This window comes from Bos javanicus, chromosome 9, assembly GCF_032452875.1.
Source record: "Bos javanicus breed banteng chromosome 9, ARS-OSU_banteng_1.0, whole genome shotgun sequence".
In the NCBI taxonomy this organism is placed as follows: Eukaryota; Metazoa; Chordata; class Mammalia; order Artiodactyla; family Bovidae; genus Bos; species Bos javanicus.
In genome coordinates, this window is record NC_083876.1 from 38736668 (window position 1) to 38757856 (window position 21189).

Genomic DNA, 21189 nt, shown 5'->3' on the forward strand with positions numbered 1-21189 from the left:
GTGAGTGAATAAATGAATGAATGGATGGTGCAACCCACCAGAGTCCTGAAGAGCAAGAAGAAGAGCGAGGGAGGAGGGAATGAGGTTAGCGGTCCTCAGTGGGATGGGACACGGAGGATACAGCAGACTCGGAATACCTGGCTGCCAGGGCGAGAGAATGGGATCACCTGCATTCTGAATTGCCACCCTTAGTGCAGCTAAATAAGAGCTGAAGATGCTAAAGGAAACCATAGAGATATAGACTGTGAAGAGTGAGCAAGGAAAATGTAATATGGGGCAAGCGAGAAGGAGGGAAAGAGGGAAGGAGGCCAGGAAACAAACTGGAAGAAAGACGTTGCTCATCGGCTGTTGTCAGAAAAAGGGCTAGGGAAGCCACTTCACCTTAAAAGTCTGTCTCCTGGTTTTAAGAACCTACCGTATTGCAGCCCTCTAGTAGGAACTAGGAGAAGGTGATGGAAGAATTGAGAGAATCAGAGAAATATAGGATTTGGCCCTATCCCTTAAGAGAGCCTGCCATGCATAGGAAATAGTGAAACAAGGTGAATACCCCACCTGCTGGATGCTGGGGACAAGCCACGGAAGGGAGAGACTTGGAGACCAGTGTAGCCTGAGGAGCTGAGGAAGGCTCCTTGAAGGGGGAAGATGGGCCAAGGCCTGGCTCTTGGAGATGCAGAAACTGCACGGGCAGTTGTGTGGAGATGTGTACCATCACGGGTGTAGCTCATGCTGGGCCAGTGGGAGATGCTGGAAGAGGGGCAGGGCCCCTGGTGTGGAAGGCTTGGAAGCCAGGCTGGGTAAGTTGCTGAGCAAGGGAGTGACACAGAGGCAGTAAGTGGAATTTTCTTCGTGCCCAGAATTCTCATTAGTGCCCTGATGCCCCAGATGCTGGGCTGGGTTCTTCGCTGTCCCCTGCTGATGGTGTGAGAGTAAGCTAAGGGAAGGAAATGCCTCCTTGTGATGGGCATCAAAACCTCCCAGAGTCTCCTGGGCCAAATACCACCTCTCCAGTGGCAGAGCAGGAGTCATCTCTAGTTAGAGCTGTCAGTAGGACACTCTTCTTCGTGGCTATTTTAGCTGCCATGGAACTGGACTTAGTTTGTGTTTAGACCTTTATGAAGTCTATGTAGCTTCATTATGATGAAATTTTTAAAAATAATATCCATTCATACACACCCCTGATATAGAGGACTTAGGAAATAAATTACAAAGGACAAAAGTCACCTTTTATTCCATCACACAGAGACAGTCATGCACATTGTTCATATGTTGTTCAATGCCCCTTCCTTATACAAATTTGGAAATTATTAAAAATAATTTATTTTTTAAAATAATTTTTATCTTATTTTTTAACTTGACAATAAACCATGAATGTTTTTCTAGTTCAGTATTTTTCAATATGATTCCAGTGATGTATCCTATTCCATTGTAGGAATGTACCATAATTTATTTGATCAAATAGGAAACCAGTCTCCTATTTTTGCTCATTTTGGTTGTTTCCAGCAAATTAGGTTGTTACATATTTTTAAAAACAGCATCATAATGTGATATTTTCAGATAACCTGTTTTCATTAAGTGAGTTGAGCAGACGAATGCAAATGAATATAGAATGTTCCTTATGAAGTTTTATCTTACTTTTAGTGTCACTTCATCAAAAATAGTTAATCAAGCCCTGAGTGGAAGAGAATTACATGTGCTGTAGCATACTTCTCTAAGACTGTAAAAACATGAGCTAACCAAGCCCCATGCTGATAGATATACCTGAATATAGAGTAAGAGTTTAGGGATCCCAGTTGGATCAGGTAGTTCTTAGAATTTAAATGAGAATTTAAATGTCCTCCCATGCTTGATTGTAGTGAAATTACAGCAACAACAAAATTTTTAAGTAACCCTCAATATTATCTTCACATACATGAAGAGCCAAGCATTAAAGAACTTTAACCCCCTCTCTGTAACCTACCTCTTGATCAGTGTTTAAGACACCGATCTCCTTTCTGATATGGGACACCGTTTGGAGGGCTGGTTCCTGCTGACTTTATTATAAGCTGCATAGAAGAGAAGTTGCCAGCTTTATTTTTTCTTTGAGACAGAGTTTGATTTACAGAGATCTGAAACTTCCTGCTTGTGTTTCTTTTCCAGTAATATGTGTGATTCACCACAGTTCAAGGTAACCGCATCTTATAATACCTCACTTTTTTCCAGTGGTATTTTTCTATGGGAACCCTAGAATAGAGAGGAATCCTCTGTGTCTTCCATGATCTCATATTCCCTGCCTCTCAGAGTTTTGCAGTATAATTAGGTTACTTGTTTTTCTTAATTATTTTTAATCATCCAGTGCTGAAGAGGAGGAGGAGAAGGTCAAGAAAAAATAAGATGTGTTCTATTTTTTAAACATTACTTTGTATGTTGCTGGTGCGTAGGAACAGCATTTTTCATACTGGACAAATACGTGGCAATATGCTAAAGCCTTTTATCAATTCTAATAATTGACCTGTAATTCTCTTAGATTTTCTGTGTAACCAGTCATATCCATAAATAAAAAATTTTTTTTTGCAATCTTTTATCTTTTTTTTTTCCCCCTTACTACTCTGGTTGGGACCTGTAGCACAGTGTTAAAAAGAAGGAGGGCAAACACACATCCTTAGTTTATTCCAGATTTGAAGGGCAGGCTGCTAACGTTTCACCATTGAGTATGATGCTTACTCTTGAGAATTGGTTAATTCTTATTAGGTTAAGAAAGTTCCCTTTTGATCCTAGTTGGTTAACAGTTGCTATTTTTTTTAAGTCACAAGTAATTGTTGGATTTTATTCAGTGCTTTTCTGTGTCTATTGGTAAGATTTTCAGGGTTTTCTCTTTTAATCTGATAACAGGGAAATCACTGTTGTCAATTTTCTAAAGTTAAACCATCCTTGCATTATTGGTAAAAATCCAATAGCCATGATATGTTTTATAGACTGTTGGGTTGAGTTTGCTAAAAATTTTTTTAGGGTTTTTTTGTTTGTATTTATATATGAGATTGGCCTATAATTTTCCTTTTTTTCTACTGTCCTTGTCTGCTTTAAATGCAAAGGGTATACTAGTGCTTTTCTGGTTTCCGTCTTTGAAACCTGCCTTTTTTTTTTCTGTAAAACCATCTGAACCTAGTGTTTCTTGGCTTTGTTTTCTTTGGCAGAGGGATGTGTAGATTTTTAAATGATGAGTCAAAGAATTTCTCTGAAATTTTTTATTTCTTCTTAATGACATGCAATTGTTCATAGAATGTTGTTATTTTTAATCTCTGCTGAACCTGTAGTTACATTCTCTCTTTCATTCCTATTTCATTTCATGGTGATTTGTCTATTTTATTAATTTTTCAAAAAAACATCTTTTCCTTTGTTAATCCTTCCTAATGTATCTATATTTTCTGATTTTATTAATTTTATCCTCTGTTGTTCCCTTTGTCCAGTTTCCTTGGATTTACTTTTACTGACTTTCTTACTTCTGGAGCTGGATACTCATTAATTATCCATCTTTTTTCTTTTTTAGGATAAGATTTAAGTATTTTCCTCTAAAGAAAACTTTATTAGAATCTGACAAGTCTTATTATGGAATATTTTCATCATCACTCAGTTCTAAGAATGTTATAATTACCATACTTGTTTATTCTTTGATTCATGAATTATTAGCAGTGTCATTTTAATCTTCAAACAAATGAGACTTTTTAGTAATCATCTTGTTTTGGCATCTAACTTAAAAATTTTTCTTGTTGTCAGAGAATGTTGTTAGTATGATACTAGTTTCACAAAATTTTTTGAGACTTGGTTCATAGTCTAGTATATGATCAGTTTTTTTGAAAAAGTCCATGAAATGTTTTTTAAAAATGCATATTCTCTGATGGGACTGGGGGAAATAGAGTTCTAAATATACCCATTAGATTATGCCATTTAATTATATAGTTCAAAAATTTTATATACTTAATCAATCACTAAGAGAGGTATTGTTAAAAATCTCTCACTGTGTTTATAACTTTGGCCTTTTGATTCTGATGATTTGCTTTATACATGGTTATATAAAGACTCTTGAGAGTCCCTTGGACTGCAAGGAGATCCAACCAGTCCATTCTGAAGGAGATCAGCCCTGGGATTTCTTTGGAGGGAATGATGCTAAAGCTGAAACTCCAGTACTTTGGCCACCTCATGTGAAGAGCTAACTCATTGGAAAAGACTCTGATGCTGGAAGGGATTGGGGGCAGGAGGAGAAGGGGACGACAGAGGATGAGATGGCTGGATGGCATCACTTACTCGATGGATGTGAGTCTGAGTGAACTCCAGGAGTTGGTGATGGACAGGGAGGCCTGGCGTGCTGCAATTCATGGGGCGGCGAAGAGTCCGACACGACTGAGCGACTGAACTGAACTGAACTGATATCCATTTCCTGGAAAGAGTATTAAAGAACTTTTCACTGGCATTGTCCTCTTTGTCTCAGAACACAGATTCCTTCGTTAAGCTTCTAGGTTAATCCAGCTTCTCAGAAGCCTTGCCCCCAAGGCATTCATCTGCTGATGGCTTCAACACTGGGATATTTCAAGGGGATAAAGTATCATAAAACCATAGAGCTGCTATCCTTGAAGGAGACTTAAAGTTCATCTAGTTCAACCAATATCTTTATCCAAATTCTTCTAGAAATCTCTAGTGTCAAGATACCTTCTGCCAACTTTGGGAAGTTCTCATTATTAATATGAGTCATAAGAAAATATTCCTTCTTATAACCACCCATCAGGTTTTTAAAGACTGCTTAAAATGTCTTCTTCTCTAAGCAAAGCAATTTTCATTTTTTTTTTTTTTTAGTTTTTCCCCATATAATTCCCCATCCATTCAATATCTTAGTTACTGTTTTATGGATAAGTTCTGGATTCTATGTAGTCATGCCTTGAAAGATTTTCATATTTCACACACACACATATACATGGGTATGTGTGTACATGTGTTTTTAAGGAATATTTTATTGGGTAATTTTTAAGGAAGCCCCTCAAGAAAACGTCTTACATGGAGGTCAAAACCCACTGACCACAGTATGTAATGATTTCTCTCTCTCTCTCTCAAGGGAGGCCATTGTGATGAGAGACCATGGCTCTTACATATTATTCCAGGCATGTGCTTAATGCAAGAGTGTGTACTTAGAATCAAGGCCCACGTGGTCCTTTTCTGAAGGCCACACTGTATAAGGAAGGAGAATAACACACAGGAGCAAATTTCCTGTTTAAAAAAAAAAATCCAACTTTGTTTAGAAATTAGCCAGTATGATTTCTGTGTTTCTAATGGAGAACCCTTCGTCTCCCTTTCTAAGGGAGAAGGAAATGGCAACCCAGTCCAGTATTCTTGCCTGGAGAACCCCCATGGACAGAGGAGCTTGGTGGGCTACAGTCCGTAGGGTCACGAAAGAGTCAGACACGACTGAGGGACTAAACAACAGCAATGGAGAACAGGGGGAAACTTGCCCTTCATTTACTGACATAAAGTAAGTGTTGGTTTGGAAGTCCAAGTCCACAGTTTATACACTGAGGGAAGGTAGTAAGAGGTGTCAGAAAATCTCCTCCCAGTGGGAACAGTACCCTATTGTGCTTGCAGAAGTTGGCTATAAGTCATGAGCACTCCACCCGCTTGCCCTCAGCATCCACTCCAACCACCAAGAAAGCACACTCCCCCTGGGGCCCAGGACTATTCAGGAGGTTGACGAGTCCCACCTTCAGACAGACAGTGCAGGTAGTATCTTAACCTTGCTTAGCATCGTATTTAAGAAGGAATAGTGGGACAATATTGCCCTTTTAACTTGGTCTCTTGTGGTACCAAGTATTTCATTATCACTGCAGTTTCAATACTCCAAGTTCAGACTAGCTCAGAATGGGTAACAGCAGCCTCTGGTTTAGCAGCCCCTTAATTGTGGTCTGTTAACCTCCTTAGCTCAGCCTCACTAAGGGAGGACCTCCACGGTAACCAGCAAAACCTCTCTCCTTGGTTAAGTCAAGCTAAGTTGGTGAAGCAACATTACCCAACATACTTATATCAAAAGCACCCACATTTCTAAATATTCTTGGAACCTCAACTTAAGTGCTACCAGATCTAATGCTATTTTTCAGTAAATACCTCATTAGGTCACACTGGCTTTTAAGCAGGCATATCAAACAATTGACTCAAATTGAAATTACTTTCAGCACACACCACCCCCTCAGTCTTTTTCACACATGCTGCTGCTAAACCATATCCCTCATCCTGCACTATGCAACATTTTTTCCTTCACTAATTTTTATCATCTCAGTTCTGGCCTATTAGTTACTCTAACCCATCAAGGTATTTTTGTGTCTTGAGCTTGTCACCTTCAGCATTTCTATCCCTCCCAAGTTCACTTCATCTGAACATTTTATCAAGCAAATTTTCCCTATCTTCATCTAAGATGTTGGCAAGGTTGTTAAAGATCTCAGGCCCTGTGTTATATCCCTGAGGTCATCTTCTAGGTAGACGTGGACTCCTTGATCAACGCCATTAGCTGTCCCGATACCCAGCCCACATTTTTTCTATCTTTTTCCTCAAGGATTATGAAAGGTCTTTTAGATGTTAGATTACTGAGATTCATAAAGAACCACATTTCTCTGATTCCTGTCAAAACAGAAAGAGGGCTGACTATGCATCCTCTGAAATCATCCTTTGTGAAGGGTCAGAGCAGACCAAATGCCGAAACACTTTAGTAGGATTACCCAATTGGCTTTTGTTGTTTTTTACATCTAGCACTCCTTGACACTTTTTCCCTAGAACCAGTTTTCTCATAAGATCAATCAAGATTGAGATTTCACATATGGAAATAGGATTGAATTTCACCCAAAGCTATTTTTGCTGGCATTCAGGTTAACAATTTTGCTCACTTATGCTTAACTGTAAAATACTAGAATGTGTCAACTAGAACGTTAGAAATGAACTACACTCCCCAATCCCATTCTACAGTTATCAGCTCTGTCTACCCCTCCATCCTTCCCTCACCGCCAGCTTCCTAAATCAAGATCAAGATTCATTAACATGGCCTACACCACTGAAACCTCTTCCTAGCTGTGTGTCCCTCTTCCAGGAGCTCCCTGGACTGAGCCACCGTGCAGAGAGCTATCAGACCGAGTCACTCTAGCTCAGAGCTCTTCAGGGCTTGTCTTTCATGGTCCAGATTGAGTCCGTCCCTCTCCCTTGGCTGGTGATCTGCTCATGGCAGCCACCTCCCCATGCCTCAGACCCTGCGCCACCTAGTGGCTCCATCACTCTTCCCTAATGTCTTTCATGCCCCTCTGACTCCCTGAAGCCCATCTTTGCTCTAAAAGTCCGAGGCCAGGAATGTCCCAATCCATTTCTATATTTACAAATCTTGATTCTTTCTCAAGTGATAATTTAAATGCTTTTCCCAATAAAGCCTTGACTGATTCCTCCAGAAAAAAAGTAATTTTTTTCCTCTGCTTCCCTGGTGGCTCAGATGTTAAAGAGTCTACCTACAGTGTTGGAGACCAGAGTTCAATCCCTGGGTCAGGAAGAGCCCCTGGAGAAGGGAATGGCAACCCACTCCAGTATTCATGCCTGGAGAATCCCATGGACAGAGGAACCTGGCAGGCTACAGTCCACAGGATCACAAAGAGTTAGACACGACTGAGCGATTAACACACATACATAAGTTCCTGTGAGCACTGTGTAACTTCCAAGTGACATTATCTTGCATAGAATTGTTTGTGTACTTGTTTTATCAAAAGCTGCTCCAGTGCTGAGACAATAGCCTTGTCTCAGCACTTGTCTCTTATTTGCCTTTTCAGTTCAGTGAGATCCAGGCACCTAGTAGACAGTCAAGACATACTTATTGGATGGGTTCAGTGAGGTCCAGGCACCTAGTAGACAGTCAAGACATACTTATTGGATGGATGGGTGGTGTTGAGACTCTGGAAAGGATAAATAACTTGCCAAGATCACAGAGTTTTGACTAATAGAATTAATAACAGTTCCCAAATTCAATAATAAGATATTCGGCCAACACTATGCTACATTCTGTTTCACAGTTTTGCTTTGATCTTTTTGTGGAAGTATAAGTAATAGACATCCAGTTTTAAGAATTAGGCCAAAAGTCTGAGTTTTATTGTTTGCTTCTTATTGCCCCTTAGTTTTGCACTCCTAGGAATGTGTATTTGGGAAAGGGGCATGATAAGCTTTTCCTACCACATTCATCAAGCTTCAGAAATAACTTGAAAGGAGGAGATGCTGCCACTTTGGAACATTTGTCCTTTACAATTTAAAATGCCTACGAACACACTTGGAAGAATTGTTCAACTCTAAAAATCATAATTCTCTCAATAGAAAAATGCACTTCAGCTGTACTGTGTCAGCAGTTTGGGGCTTATGTTTGTTTTTATTTCGAGTGAGGAGTGGGCTAGAGATCTAATGTTAAAAATAGAGAGTAAGCCCCAGGATGAAATGGTTACCCTAACCTAGAGAAGGTGGTTCTGCCTTTCTCCAACTTGTATAACAAAAGCACGATGCTGTCAACCTGACCGAGGGCTGATCAACCTCATTTGAATCTGAAAGGGAGCCCACATCCTTCCTGTTGCCATGCAAAGATGCTGAAAAAAATTCACAGAGAAAACAGATGGACTAATATATGCTGTGTTTCCCAGACGTCCTGTCCCCAGTGCCCCCAAAACGGTGCAATAATTGAGAATGAGGTTGAACAAGAAAAGAACAAAGGAATAAAAGTATAAAATGCTGACGAAAAGCCAACCAGAAGCTATTCTTTTTAATCTGCTTCTCTTCGTGTTTTTTCAAATGTGGTTCTGTAGATAGGGGCAAAGGAAAGAAATGCAGGGTCATTTTTTGCATTTTCAAGTAAAATTTTGTTATCTTGCACAATACACTCACCGAGACTTTCTTTCATTCATGGTAGACTCCCACTCCACCAATTTTGAAAGCAAAGGTGGCCAGTGTATTCTTTTGTTGCTCTGTGATGTTGGAGTCCCTTTTTTGGTTTTTGCAGTAAGTTCCCCCAGAGTTGGAATGACCAAAGGACAAGCCATTTATCTCAGCAATTCAGTGAAAATTTCCAACTTAAAAAAAAAAAAGAAAAACACATGGATTGTATTGGCATGATGTGGACAGACTAATCAAGAAAGGGAAGAAGGGAGGAGAGGAGAATAAGAGAAGAGAGGAGCCTAACACTTCTTTTCTCACCAGCTGTTTCTTGGCTTCAGCAACCCACTCCGGTATTCTCACCTGGAGAATCCCATGGACAGAGGAGCCTGGTGGGCCATGGTCCTTAGGGTCACATAGAGTCGGACACGACCTAAGTGACTCAGCAGGCATGCACATTTCTTGGCTTACCTCCAGTACAGGCGAGGCTTATCAGTTTTGTGATAAGATGGTCCTGTTACAGAAAGTCCCAATTGAAGGCATCTGGAGCCGCATAAACAAAGGCCAGGACAGCTTCAAAGTGGACAAGTGTATTAAGTCACATTTGAACATGGTATTGCTACACGGTCAGACATTAAAGATTTCAGATTTAAATTAGATCTAACAGAGAAATTCCACAGAAATGAGGATATACATTTTGAGATTCTTTCCTGGGGAGATCATACACTATTTCTGGAGATCTTCATCATAAGCAAGATTTTCATCCCTACGGTAGAGGCATTTATCCGTATGCTTTCTTAATTCCAAGTTGATTTCTACACATAGATTTCAAGCATACATTTATTTAAAATATTTATGGCACCATGAATGCTATTTGTCTTGTGCTGAAATTTTACCCTATTAGTTGTAATTGAGTTCCCTAAATTGAATTTTTTTACCATTTTAGGAAAAACTCTGAAATCATATAAAAACTGTGTAATTTGCCTGGGAGATGCAGAATAACTTCCAGAAGATAATTAGATGTTTTGAAAATACAAAGAAACAGGGTAGAACCTGAACGAAAAGAATAACTTGTTCTGTTTGCCTTCCTTCGGGCTATTTTAGAACATTTTGGCTTTATCTCTTAATAAGGATTTATGGGATTATTAAGGAGCTTTTAAGTTTTCTTCCATGTTAGACATGTAACCGTAGCATCTAAAACCCACTTATTTGCATACACGGAACAAATGGCAGCATCCTTTCTTTAGAGTAGCCCAGTCTCTATGTCATAAACATGATATTATTGCCATTGCGTTTTAGCTGTTGCTCCCAAAAGACTTAATCCAAAGCACATCATCACATGTAAGAGATGAGCAAGCAGCATTTGGGCTGCAGATACTGAGAGAGTATTCAAATTCAAATATTAAAAATTAAAGTTCACCTTCACCCATTGGTTCTTAGTCCTTAGGAATTTGCCATAGACTCAAAAAAGCGAAAGCTAGAGGGAATATTCGAGCTTCTCTGGATCAAAGCATTGTAGAAGCGAGGCCCAGGAGGGTGAGTGGCTTACCGGAGGTCACCAGTAAATCCAGAAAGGATAGCAGTACCAGTGTTTGCTTTCTACCAAATCATCTTATTCACCTCTTAGGGAACATATTTCACTGCAGATAGTTCACCACTTTTGATCAGATACATCAAATCTTCAACTTGGGTTAATTTTTTCGATTATGAGTACCAATCTGCACTGTCTGATAGACATATAATGAAACTGCAAATGCAAACATACAGATAATTTTAATTTTTCAAGTAGCCGCATTAAAAAAGCAAAAAGAAACAGATGAAAGTAATTTTAATAATGTATTTTATTTAAAACAACATATCTAAAATATTACCATTTCAACATGCAATCAATGTATATAAAATTTGTTAATGAGGTACTTTACATCCTTTTCTTCATGCCAAGTCTTTGAGATCTGGTTATATGCTTTACACTTACATCACATCTCAGCTCGCACCAGCTACAGGTACCATATTGGACAGTGCAGCTCTGCAGGCTGAGGAGGCCCAAGCTTTGCACCAAACCACAGACCCCCTAACCCTTGAAATTGTAAATGTCTATGAATCTAGTTCACATTTCCTTTCATTTTTGCTCTTAATATTTCATGCTTGTCTGCGGAAGATCCAGAGAGAAGTAAGCAAGCGTGAACTGCTGTAAAGGGAGTTTATCTGTTGAAAACACGGTCCAGCTCTTGCTAAGATAGTGTTACTGTGTGATATATTACTCCTGCCTTCCTCTAATTCCATGAAGTCTTCCATTTCCTTAATGTCAAAAGTTTCCTTACCAGCTGCAGCTGTTTCCTGTGGATAATGTTCTAAATGGTTTTTATTTATGAGATGTCTTGTACTGTAACTGCTGTCAGAATGAATATGTATACCAAAGCCTAAATCCCAAGTCAGTCTAATCAACTGGCTTCTAAAAAATAATTGTTAAACCTTAGCTGCAGCTCTCAACAGTGATAGTTCTCACTTTGACCTAATTACAGAATCTAATGTTAAAATATGTAAGGAGGGAGATCAAAGAAGAGGATCATTTTGCTTTCCGTTTGTTTACGCATCATCTTTCGCATCTCCCAACCCCCACCTCCAACCAGCCAGGCAAAGGCACCACATGGAATAGTAATGAATGACTAGACACTGAGGTGGTTTTGTTTTGCTTATCATTGAAGTAGGAATAATAATAGTGCCTACTTCAAAGGCTTGTGAGAGTGAAGCCGAAAGCACCATATCTGACACAGTTAGACCTCAACAAAAAATGACAACCACTGTTATTATTTGCTTTGCAATGACTTCATAAAAATAAGATGGACAAAATAGAGAGCAAGTAGGTGCACATTGTCTGAAAAAAAGAGAGGAAGCCTGCCACCTCTTTTTAAGGACATTATCCATATGATTCTTGGAACCAAATCAGGCTTCAGCCCAGAGTTGAGATTGCTTTCTGTTTCCATCGTGTCTTCAGCATGACTGTGTGAACCTACATCGCTTCCAACAACAGTGGGAGTGTTGGAGCCAAAGTGACCAGTGCAAAGGACAGGCCGTGTGCAAGGACAGGGAAGGAGCTGACCCACGTAGGGTGTGTCAAGTCATCAGAACAGTGTTTAAACCTGGTTTTCATAGTGAATTGTGACAGAGGACAATCCATGTTTGGGTTGTCCCTCAGGATCTTTTGTGATGCTTCTTTAAACAATTTCACAGAGTAAGAAAATAGAGTTTTTAGAATATAAGACCATCAAGATAACTTCCTTCTTTCCTTGCTTTTGCCTCTGCTGCCCAGGAAACCTTTTCACTGGAGACCTAGTCAACTCTCTTTGACACTTGCGAGTATCACCTCTTGGTTGAACACAACTAAAATCACATCAAGTTGTTCCTTGGCATTCTTGGAAGCAGTTCTCTCTTTAAGAACCAGTGAATTCACAATACTTTCCAGTCCCTTCCTTTCTATGCTGAACCACCTCCCTCTGCTTCCTCAAGGCCGCTTGAGACAGGAAAGCATTGATGACGAGGGAAAACGGTATAGACTCTTAGGCTGTGTGCAGGCCTCTGTGGACACATTTTGATGTTCTTAAGAATATTTTAGTATCTAAATTATTTGACCATTCATCCTGAGTACCTGAGTTCTCCATGAGTTGGCATCTCTCTTTTGGGGGCCATCTCTGAATATAGAGCACTAAGACAGTTGACAAGTGGTGGTCTCTCTTGTTCTTCCTGATTTGCCTGAAGTTCTAATCCCTGTTGCTGATAGAGGATTCTGAAGACAAAGCTGACTCACAGTGCCTGATAGCGTAGAGAGCAGCAGCCACATTGCCTGGCCTGCACACCCACACCTGTCCTTTACACTTTGCTTCAGGTAGGCAATTGCATCTCTGTTTAGCAAAAGAAGGGGCTATTAAACACATGCCAAAGAGTGGTATCTTCATACCTTAGAATACTGTTTGGCATTGAAAACTACAATGAATAAAGCAATAGAAACTACTATACCACCCAGGTGGTACAGTGGTAAAGAATCTACCTGCCAATGCAGAAGACTCAAGAGATCTGGATTCAACCCCTGGGTTGGGTAAAACTCCTGGAGTGGGAAATAGCAGCCCACTCCAGTATTTTTGCCTGAAAAAATCCCATGGACAGAGGAGCCTGGCAGGCCACAGTCCATGGGGTCGCAGAGTTGGACATGACTGAGCACACACACAACACAACTTGTAAGATTACATTTCCATGAAATCCTGGACCAGACAAAACTTGGCTATGGTGGTGAAAGTTACAACTGTGTTTGCCTAAGGTGGGACTGACTGTCTAGGGGAATAGATGGGTCTTTCTTGGGTGATGAAAATGTTTTCTGTCTTGTTCAGGGTTTAGGTTACACAGATATATACATTTGTCAGAACTCATTGAACTGTATGTACATGTACGATCCAAACATTGAACTGTGTGTGAAATATACTGAAACTTAAAAAGAAACTATGAAGAAAAAGAGGGGCAACTGAAAAATTCATCCTACTTGCTAAACCTCCCCCAATTACTAGAAAATCTTTGTTCATTTCTGAGACATTTTCTTCCGGGCTGGCTACTGCGTAACTGCTCATCACCCCTTTTTGTACCTTATACTTAATAAGTAGCAGTTTCCTGTTTCTTTGGTCTCGGTCTCACACGCAAAAATGGTCAGCCATACCTCAGAAGCATAGAGAGACTTCCTTTTCACAAAGATTGTCTGTCCTAGGTTACGTGGGAAAAGTTGTGCAAGGGAGATTTATTACTTGAAGACTATTTTTTGGAAAGCATGTATTCTCTCCCTAATTTCTGATTGGTTGCATTAATTCAGAATTTGGAAGTGTGCCTTGAACCAAAACTCTTTGTCAAGTTTCCTGTGTTGTGAAATGCAGATGTTTACATTAAAATTTAAACCTTTTATTCACCCCTCACCCTCTCCCTCTGGTCCATCCTCCCTGCCTCTTAAGTAATCTTTCCGAAATGCACATCTATTGTGTAAGCCTTGCTCAGAAGCCCTGATGGCCTGCTCTCTCTCACATTGGGGCGCCTGCCTAACTTTCCAGTTGCCCACCTACGCTCTTGGCTTTTGTCCCACCAAACAAGGCTGATCCCTGGAATGCTCCTTTCTGGATCTGTGCCTTGTGAGAACTGTTCCTCAGCCTGGAGACCATTTAACCCACACTCTCCTCTACCTGTCCTTCCTGGAGGCCCAGTTTGGATACCCCTGTTCTTTGAGAACCTGTTCTAGCTTCCTTGGGGTAGGAGTGACCCACACACCCAAGCTCCCAGGGCACCATGTGTGTTTCTCCAGCTCAGCACACTTGCTACGTTAGAAAAGAGCAGTTTCTTTCCATATCTGCCTTCTCCCATTGGTTGGATGCTCTTCATTTACAGGGATGCACTTTACATCTTTGTGTTCTGTGCACCCTAGTGGGTGCATAGTCTTGATCCCGAAATGGTGGGTGGGTGGCTGGACTGATTCACTCATTCATTCATTCATTTACTTATTCAGCAGTGTAGAAGTTCCCTTCTTTTTGAGACCTTGGAAGAAGAGACAAACAAGGCCCAGAATGCCCCTAGCAAAATCAGTGTTTCTGGGACAATGTTACAATATTCTGATCCTGCTCTCTGCTTACTTTTCCAAGTGGTAACAAGAACCTTGTGATGCTTTCTGCCTGGGTTGCACTTTCTACCTCTACTTCCCTGCATGAAGGACTTTCTACCCAGTTCCAAGAATGAAAATTAAAATACACCACTAATAATTAAACCAATCATCCTCCAAGGACTCAGTGAGTAATGAATATGCTTGCAGTGCAAAAGACACAGGTTCGATCCCTGGGTCAGAAAGATCTGCTTGAGAAGGAAACAGCAACCCACTCCAGTATTCTTGCCTGGAAAATCCCACAGAGAGAAGAGCCTGGGGGCTACAGTCCATGGGGTCTCAAAGAGTTGAACATGACTAAGCACATAAACTCAATAATTAAACCAGAGCTGGAAAAAGAAAGAAAGAAAAACAAAATACAAATACCACCTAACAATAAATTCACTTTTTACAATTTCTAAATACCATAGTTTTATCCTCACAGAAATCATCGAATGAAGCAAGCAAGGGGTAATTGTCCCAGCAGGCAAATGAGAAGACTGAGGTGAAGTAAAGGCCAGATGATTTGCCCAAAGTCACACGTCTGTTTAGTGATAATGCGGAGACCAGAATAGAAGTCCATGTGTTCCCAACCAGGCTGGGAGAGTGTTCAGAAGTACAAGTTCCCAGGAAGATCAAATAATTGCTGGAAAAGCACTTCCGATCTCCAACGAAAACAGATCTTTCCAGCTGAGTGCCCTCCCTAAGGCCTGAAGAGTATCATCTGCCAAGTAGCTGTTCTTTCGTCTTCTGCATGAGCTACCCAAGGCTGAGGGCCACTGTGACATCCGGCAGAATCAGGAATGGCCGCATGCTGCCAAAACACATTTGAAACTTATAGAAATCAGGAACTGTCCAGGTCAAGAGAAATTAGAGAATATTTGTTTTTAAATTCTTGCCAGGACGCAGGTATGGAAACTGATGGAGGTGGGGAGCTTTGTCACTCATGCCTCTACGTGTGTTCATGTGTGTGTGACAAGACAGCTATTTCTGTGAGGCCAGTTTAAATTTAAGAGCAAACATTTCACAGTAGGATAATGGCTGCTGAGCCTGCATTTGCAGCTGCAGCTGCATCATTGCTCTGGGGAAGGCAGGATGGCTGTTCTCCAACTATTCACACGGGTGAGAATCAGGAACAAAAAGAAGACTTGGTCGTATTTAATACTGCAAGTCCCAGCTCATGTCCCACATTAGGGGCTTAACTCAGAAGCTGACCACAGGGGCAGCTCATTGGCTTTGAGACCCAGGGTTTGTTCCATGAGATCTTTCAGACCTTCTCTTTTCTATAATAAATAAAATCCTATGCATTTAACTGGGAGTGAAAGAGCCAGCTCTTTTCAGACATTAACAAATGAATGGCTGTGATTTTTGTCTGCCTCACTGATTTGCTGCACAAAGGAGAGTGCAGTCACTCCACATCTGAAACGTATTCAAATTGTGTTAGAGCAAAGTTGCCTTTGATATAAAATTTTAATTGCTCTTAGGTATCCAGTTCTGAGATCCTCTTGTCTTTTTTCCCCCCTACATCCACTCTACCCTATTCCCTCTTTCCCATTTATTTTTCCTTCAGCATCTCCACTGACCAGCTTTGCTAGCCAAGATGTACTGATAATTTCATTAGAAAATGAGCCTCTGAAAAAAGGACCCCTAGGGCGTGTGGAGAGGACAGGGGCAGGGACTGATCCTGTGAGCTGTCTTGACTGAAGCCTTCATTCCTCTGGTCCTACAGGCAGAATTACGCGGAAAGTTTTTATTTTCATGTAAAACCTATTTAAGCATCTGCTTCAGGGATCTGGAATAAAACACATGGGGATAAATTATGAAGCAAAATTAAAAATATGGGGAGACAGATAGAACTACATTTTTTTGTTGTCAATCCTGAAATAACCCACTAATACTTAACCTTCATTTGGGATTCTGGCCAAAACTTTGATATTAAAGAATATCATCAAGTCCCTTTGCAATCACAGTGTTTACAAAGCCTTATCAAGCTTGGATCAAGTATGACCACAAGGTAGGACAAATTGTAATTTGTTGGTTGTTGATTGGGCTTCACTGGTGGTTCAGCTGGTAAAGAATCCACCTGCAGTGCAGGAAACCTGGGTTCAATCCCTGGGTTGGGAAGATCCCCTGGAGAAGAGAACCCACTCCAGAATTCTGGCTTGGAGAATTCCATGGACTGCATAGTCCATGGGGTTGCAAAGAGTCCAATACAACTGAGCGACTTTCACTTTCACTTTGGTTGTGTAGATGTTTGTAGGTGTTGTGACCTTTTTTACCAAGACTTTCTTGTCCCTCTTTCATTTCTTCATTAAGAAAAAGAAAGGGAGCAGTTACTAGTTTCTAGCTAACTTTTGATCTAAAATGGTAAATGGTACCTTCCCATATTTGTATCTAGTTCTTAGCCTTTGATTTTAAATCTGATTCCTCAGATAGTGGGATAGCTCTGTTCAGCCACAAAGTCTGTTAGATTCTTGCACCACAGAGCATGTGTGAACTTTTCCCTTGGTTAGAAGCTGAGATTGATGATAAATTCTGCCTCTGCCACTTATTTCACAGATGACTTGTCATGAGCTAGGCATCAACTCAAATCAGCTTTACTCTAGGGTTCTGGGTTTGGAAGTTCCCGAATATCATGTAAATAAATAAACCCTGGCTTCAGGCCCAGATGAAAGGTTGACTCTCAGTACTGGTGTATACACCTTTCATAATGCTGAGAGAGTGACATCATATTACTGTTGCTTGGGGGTGTTTGTTTCTACACTGGGAAGCATTGATTTGCCACTTTGAATGCCATAAGTGACAGCTTTTCGTTCTGTTCTGGAGGCTGATGAATAAGCATGGACTTTATAGTCAAAGAGTGGTGGTTTTGAAATCTGACCCCAGCACTCCTAGCTGTGTGCTCTTAGGCAAATTCCTTAATCTCATGAGTTTAGGCTTTCTACAGTAAAATGGATTACACAAACAAAATGTAGATACCTAACACAATGCCTGGTGTAGAGCAGGCTCTCAAAATTGTTTCCTTTCCTTTTTGTAGAAACTTCTGGGAGGAAGCCTAAAAGATAGGGTTTCCTCTGAATTCTTTGGCTGAAGGTATTGTTTTAATTAGTACCATTTCTACGAAAAGAATCACACATTTCTAAGGGAGTCATGAGAAGCAATAGGGCACAGCCTTGGGGTTCTCAGTGCGGCCCCAGACCAGTGGATCCTGATTCATCTTAGCACTTGTCAGAAATGCAGCTTCCCAGACCCCACCCAAAGTCACTGATGCAGGAACTTGGCAATGAGGCCCCTCAGCCTATGTGTGCGCAAGCATTCCAGACCATTCTCATGTGAAGTTTGAGAACCACTGGTGTTGTGAAAAGAACACCAGACTAGCTTTTTTACATGTTCTGCTACTTAAACCAGCAGCCATTTCTCCACACCAGGCCTCCACCGCCCCATCTCTGGGATGAGAAGTGAAATTGAACCAAATAACCTCTGAGATCTCTTCCATTTCTGGCATCCTGTGGTTCTGGTCTCAATCCAGTTTATAGTCAGGCAGCATTTTCTTAGTGACCCTATTCTAAAAAACAAACAGAGAGAAAATAACTTGGCTCAGACAATAAAGAATCCGCCTGCAATGTGGGAGATCTGGGTTCGATCCCTGGGTTGGAAAGATCCCCTGGAGGAGGGAATGGCAACTCACTCCAGGATTCTGGCCTAGAGAATCCCCATGGACAGAGGAGCCTGGCTGGCTACAGTCTATGGGGTCACAAAGAGTCAGACATGACTAAGCATCTAAAAGCACAGCACATTATTTCCAAAGTAGCATGTTATTATTGTTACAAAATGAAAAAAAGCAAAATGAAGAAATTTAGAACCATCTAGAATCTCAGTATCCAGAGATTTCTTTTGTACTATGCTCTCCCAGAACTTTTTTTGGCAAATTATATCCATATGCATGTGTATATGTATTAATCTATGTGTACACATATAAATGTCTCCTCACGGTCATTCAGCATCTGTCTGCTAGGTTTCTGTCCTGTGCCAGGCATAGCCAGGGGCCCTGTGGGTACACAGTGAAGAGTCAGGAAAAGCCCCCACGGGGCTCTCATTCTCACTGGGGGAGATAGTAAACAAGAAAATAAGTAAATGAGGTCATTACTGACAGAGTTAAGTGCTATGAAGGAAATAGAACAGAGTGATATGATAGAGTGACAAGGCAGTGGCCAGCTGAGAGTTGATGCCAGGAAGGAGCCAGCTATGGGAATTTGCGGGGAGAGCATTTTAGGCAAAGGGAAAAGCTTGTGCAGAGGCCCTGAAGGCAGCCCAAAGAAGAGGCATGAAAGGGAGGCTGTAGCAGAGGAGGCGAGACAGATAAGGGCCAAGCAAGGATGGCTGTATAGTTTTAAATTTACTCTAAATGTAATAGGATTTCATTTTAAGACTAGGAGTAACTTAAAAAACATGTATCACTGCAATTGCCGTGTAGAGGATGGATTATAGAGGAGAACGAAAGTAGGAGAGATAGGAGTGTGTGTCTATCTAGTGTTTTATAACGTGTGTGTTTCCCTTGACTTTGAATCATGAACGTTTCCCAAGTTTATTGATATTTTGCCGCATTATCATTTTTAATGGCTGCATAGAAATCTGGTGTGAAACTGTGTTTTGTTAATCACCTGTAGTGGTGAATAGCTAGATTGTGTCCAATTTTTTATTGTCATGAATAATACTGTGAGTACTATTAAACCTCTGTGTGCATTCTTGTTATTTGCTTAGGGTAACTCCTAAAAGTGCAAATCTTTGGCCAACAGTAGACTCATCTGAAAAGACCCTGATTCTGGGAAAGATTGAAGGTGGGAGGAGAAGGGGACGACAGAGGATGAGATGGTTGGGTGGCATCACCGACTCAATGGACATAAGTTTGAATAAACTCTGGGAGTTGGTGATGGACAGGGAGGCCTGGCGTGCTGCGGTCCATGGGGTCGAGAAGACATGGACATGACTGAGCAACTGAACTGAACTGAGGCTGCATTTGAAGAGTCTTTCTTCAATCTATTGGTTAGTTTCCCCTATAATTTTGTAACTGAGCTTCCCCAGTGGCTCACCGGGAAAGAATCCTCCTGCAGTGCAGGAGAGGTTGGTGATGCAGGTTTGATCCCTGGGTTGGAAAGATCCCCTGGAGCAGGGAATGGCAACCCACTCAAGTTTTCTTGCCTGAAGATTTCCACGGACAGAGGAGCCTGGCGGGCTACAGTCCATAGTGTTGCAAAGAGAAACCACTGAAACGACTTAGCACGCATGCACCCTCTAGTCACTTAACCCGTTAGCTGATGAACTTCAACAGGCTGGGACCAGAGAGAGGCAAATGAGGCAACATCCTAGGGCACATAATTTAAGTGTGGCCCCCCCCCCCAAAAAACCTCAGTAATCAAAATAAATAATATTTCAGTGCAATCTTTTTTATCCTGATGGCTGAGCTTTTTGACGTCTCTTTACACTTCACCCCCAGGTCAAGTGCCTCCCTCTTAGACCTGACCCTGGCACTTGTTATAGGAAGAAAACATAAGAAAAGAATGATTTGTCTCTAGATTCGAATTTGTTTTTACTTATCCTGTTACAAAGTGACATCACTAACTTAATTGTTAGCTACATAGTAACACTGCGTGAGTCCACTGTTTTCTCAAGTAAATGAGAAATACATGGGGTCTGAGACCCACGTCCTTCACTTAGGAGGCCTGGGGGTGCGGTTGTCTTAAGCTCTCTGCTCATGACTGGCTGTGATCAGATTTGTATTTCCTGGTCCTGAGTCGCTGTGCTGGTTGTAACCAGGAGGGTGGCCTGGGTCTGATGCAGGATTTGCCAGGAGCCTGGTGGGGGTCTAACTGGCCTAATCTTGTGGATCCAACAGTGTCCATTTATTCTCTCTGATCTGCTCAGACGCTTTTTATTCTCTCTACCTTCTCAGGAGAACTGGAGGACTCAAAGTTAGCATTGGAGTTCTGTGGGGTTTTGTTTTTAACTCAAATTAAAGAGCCATTGGCCAGAATCCAAAAGTGAAAATTCAAGTGACAAGTAAGTTTTGAGTTCCATCTTTTGGTTTCCTTTTCTGCATTGCCACCCCCCAGCCAGCCCCTGGCCTCTACTCAGAAGTCAGGAGCTAAGTGAAGATAAGAGGGAACCTCTGTGTGCTGTAGGAGCCACTGTCCTCCCACCTCTCAAATGCAGGGCTGTGTGCTCATGACGTCACTGGCCTTGGATGCACAGACCTCCCCCACAGCTGGTGTCAGCCTCCACGGTTCCTGGGCTGGGCAGCCCATCACGCCATAGAGTCTGCACTCCAGAAAGTCTGCAAGTGCTGCCAAGCAAAGTGTCTTCTTCCTCTGTCATTTCCTCCTTTCCATTGAGCCTATTTGCAGCAAACAAGAGTGGACCATATAGAACAATAGGTACATGATTAGCAAGAAAGATTACCATCACCAAAAGCCACAAGTCCCAAAACAGTCAACCCAAAATGTTGCAAAGCTACATCCCTCCAGATCACCCAGTTATGATCAGAGGGTTCATGTCTAATCTGGCTGGCAGAGTCCCCTGACCTTATGTCAGCATGGGTAAAGGAGAAGGGCCAAGTGACTCTGAGATGGTAGCCC

General features: G+C 41.4%; 1 protein-coding gene across 6 annotated transcripts in view; it reads left to right on the plus strand.

Annotated features, from left to right (window-relative positions):
- The window catches only part of FYN (FYN proto-oncogene, Src family tyrosine kinase), a 212451-nt gene that overhangs the window by 118389 nt on the left and 72873 nt on the right, over window positions 1–21189 (plus strand). The window contains exon 1 of one of the 6 annotated variants that reach the window (XM_061428670.1): window positions 20508–20614. The exons of the other annotated variants lie outside the window; for them this stretch is intronic. The gene's annotated coding sequence lies outside the window, so the exon portion shown is untranslated. Of the gene's footprint in view, window positions 1–20507; window positions 20615–21189 lie in introns of those variants that run through there. 6 annotated transcript variants of the gene reach the window in all.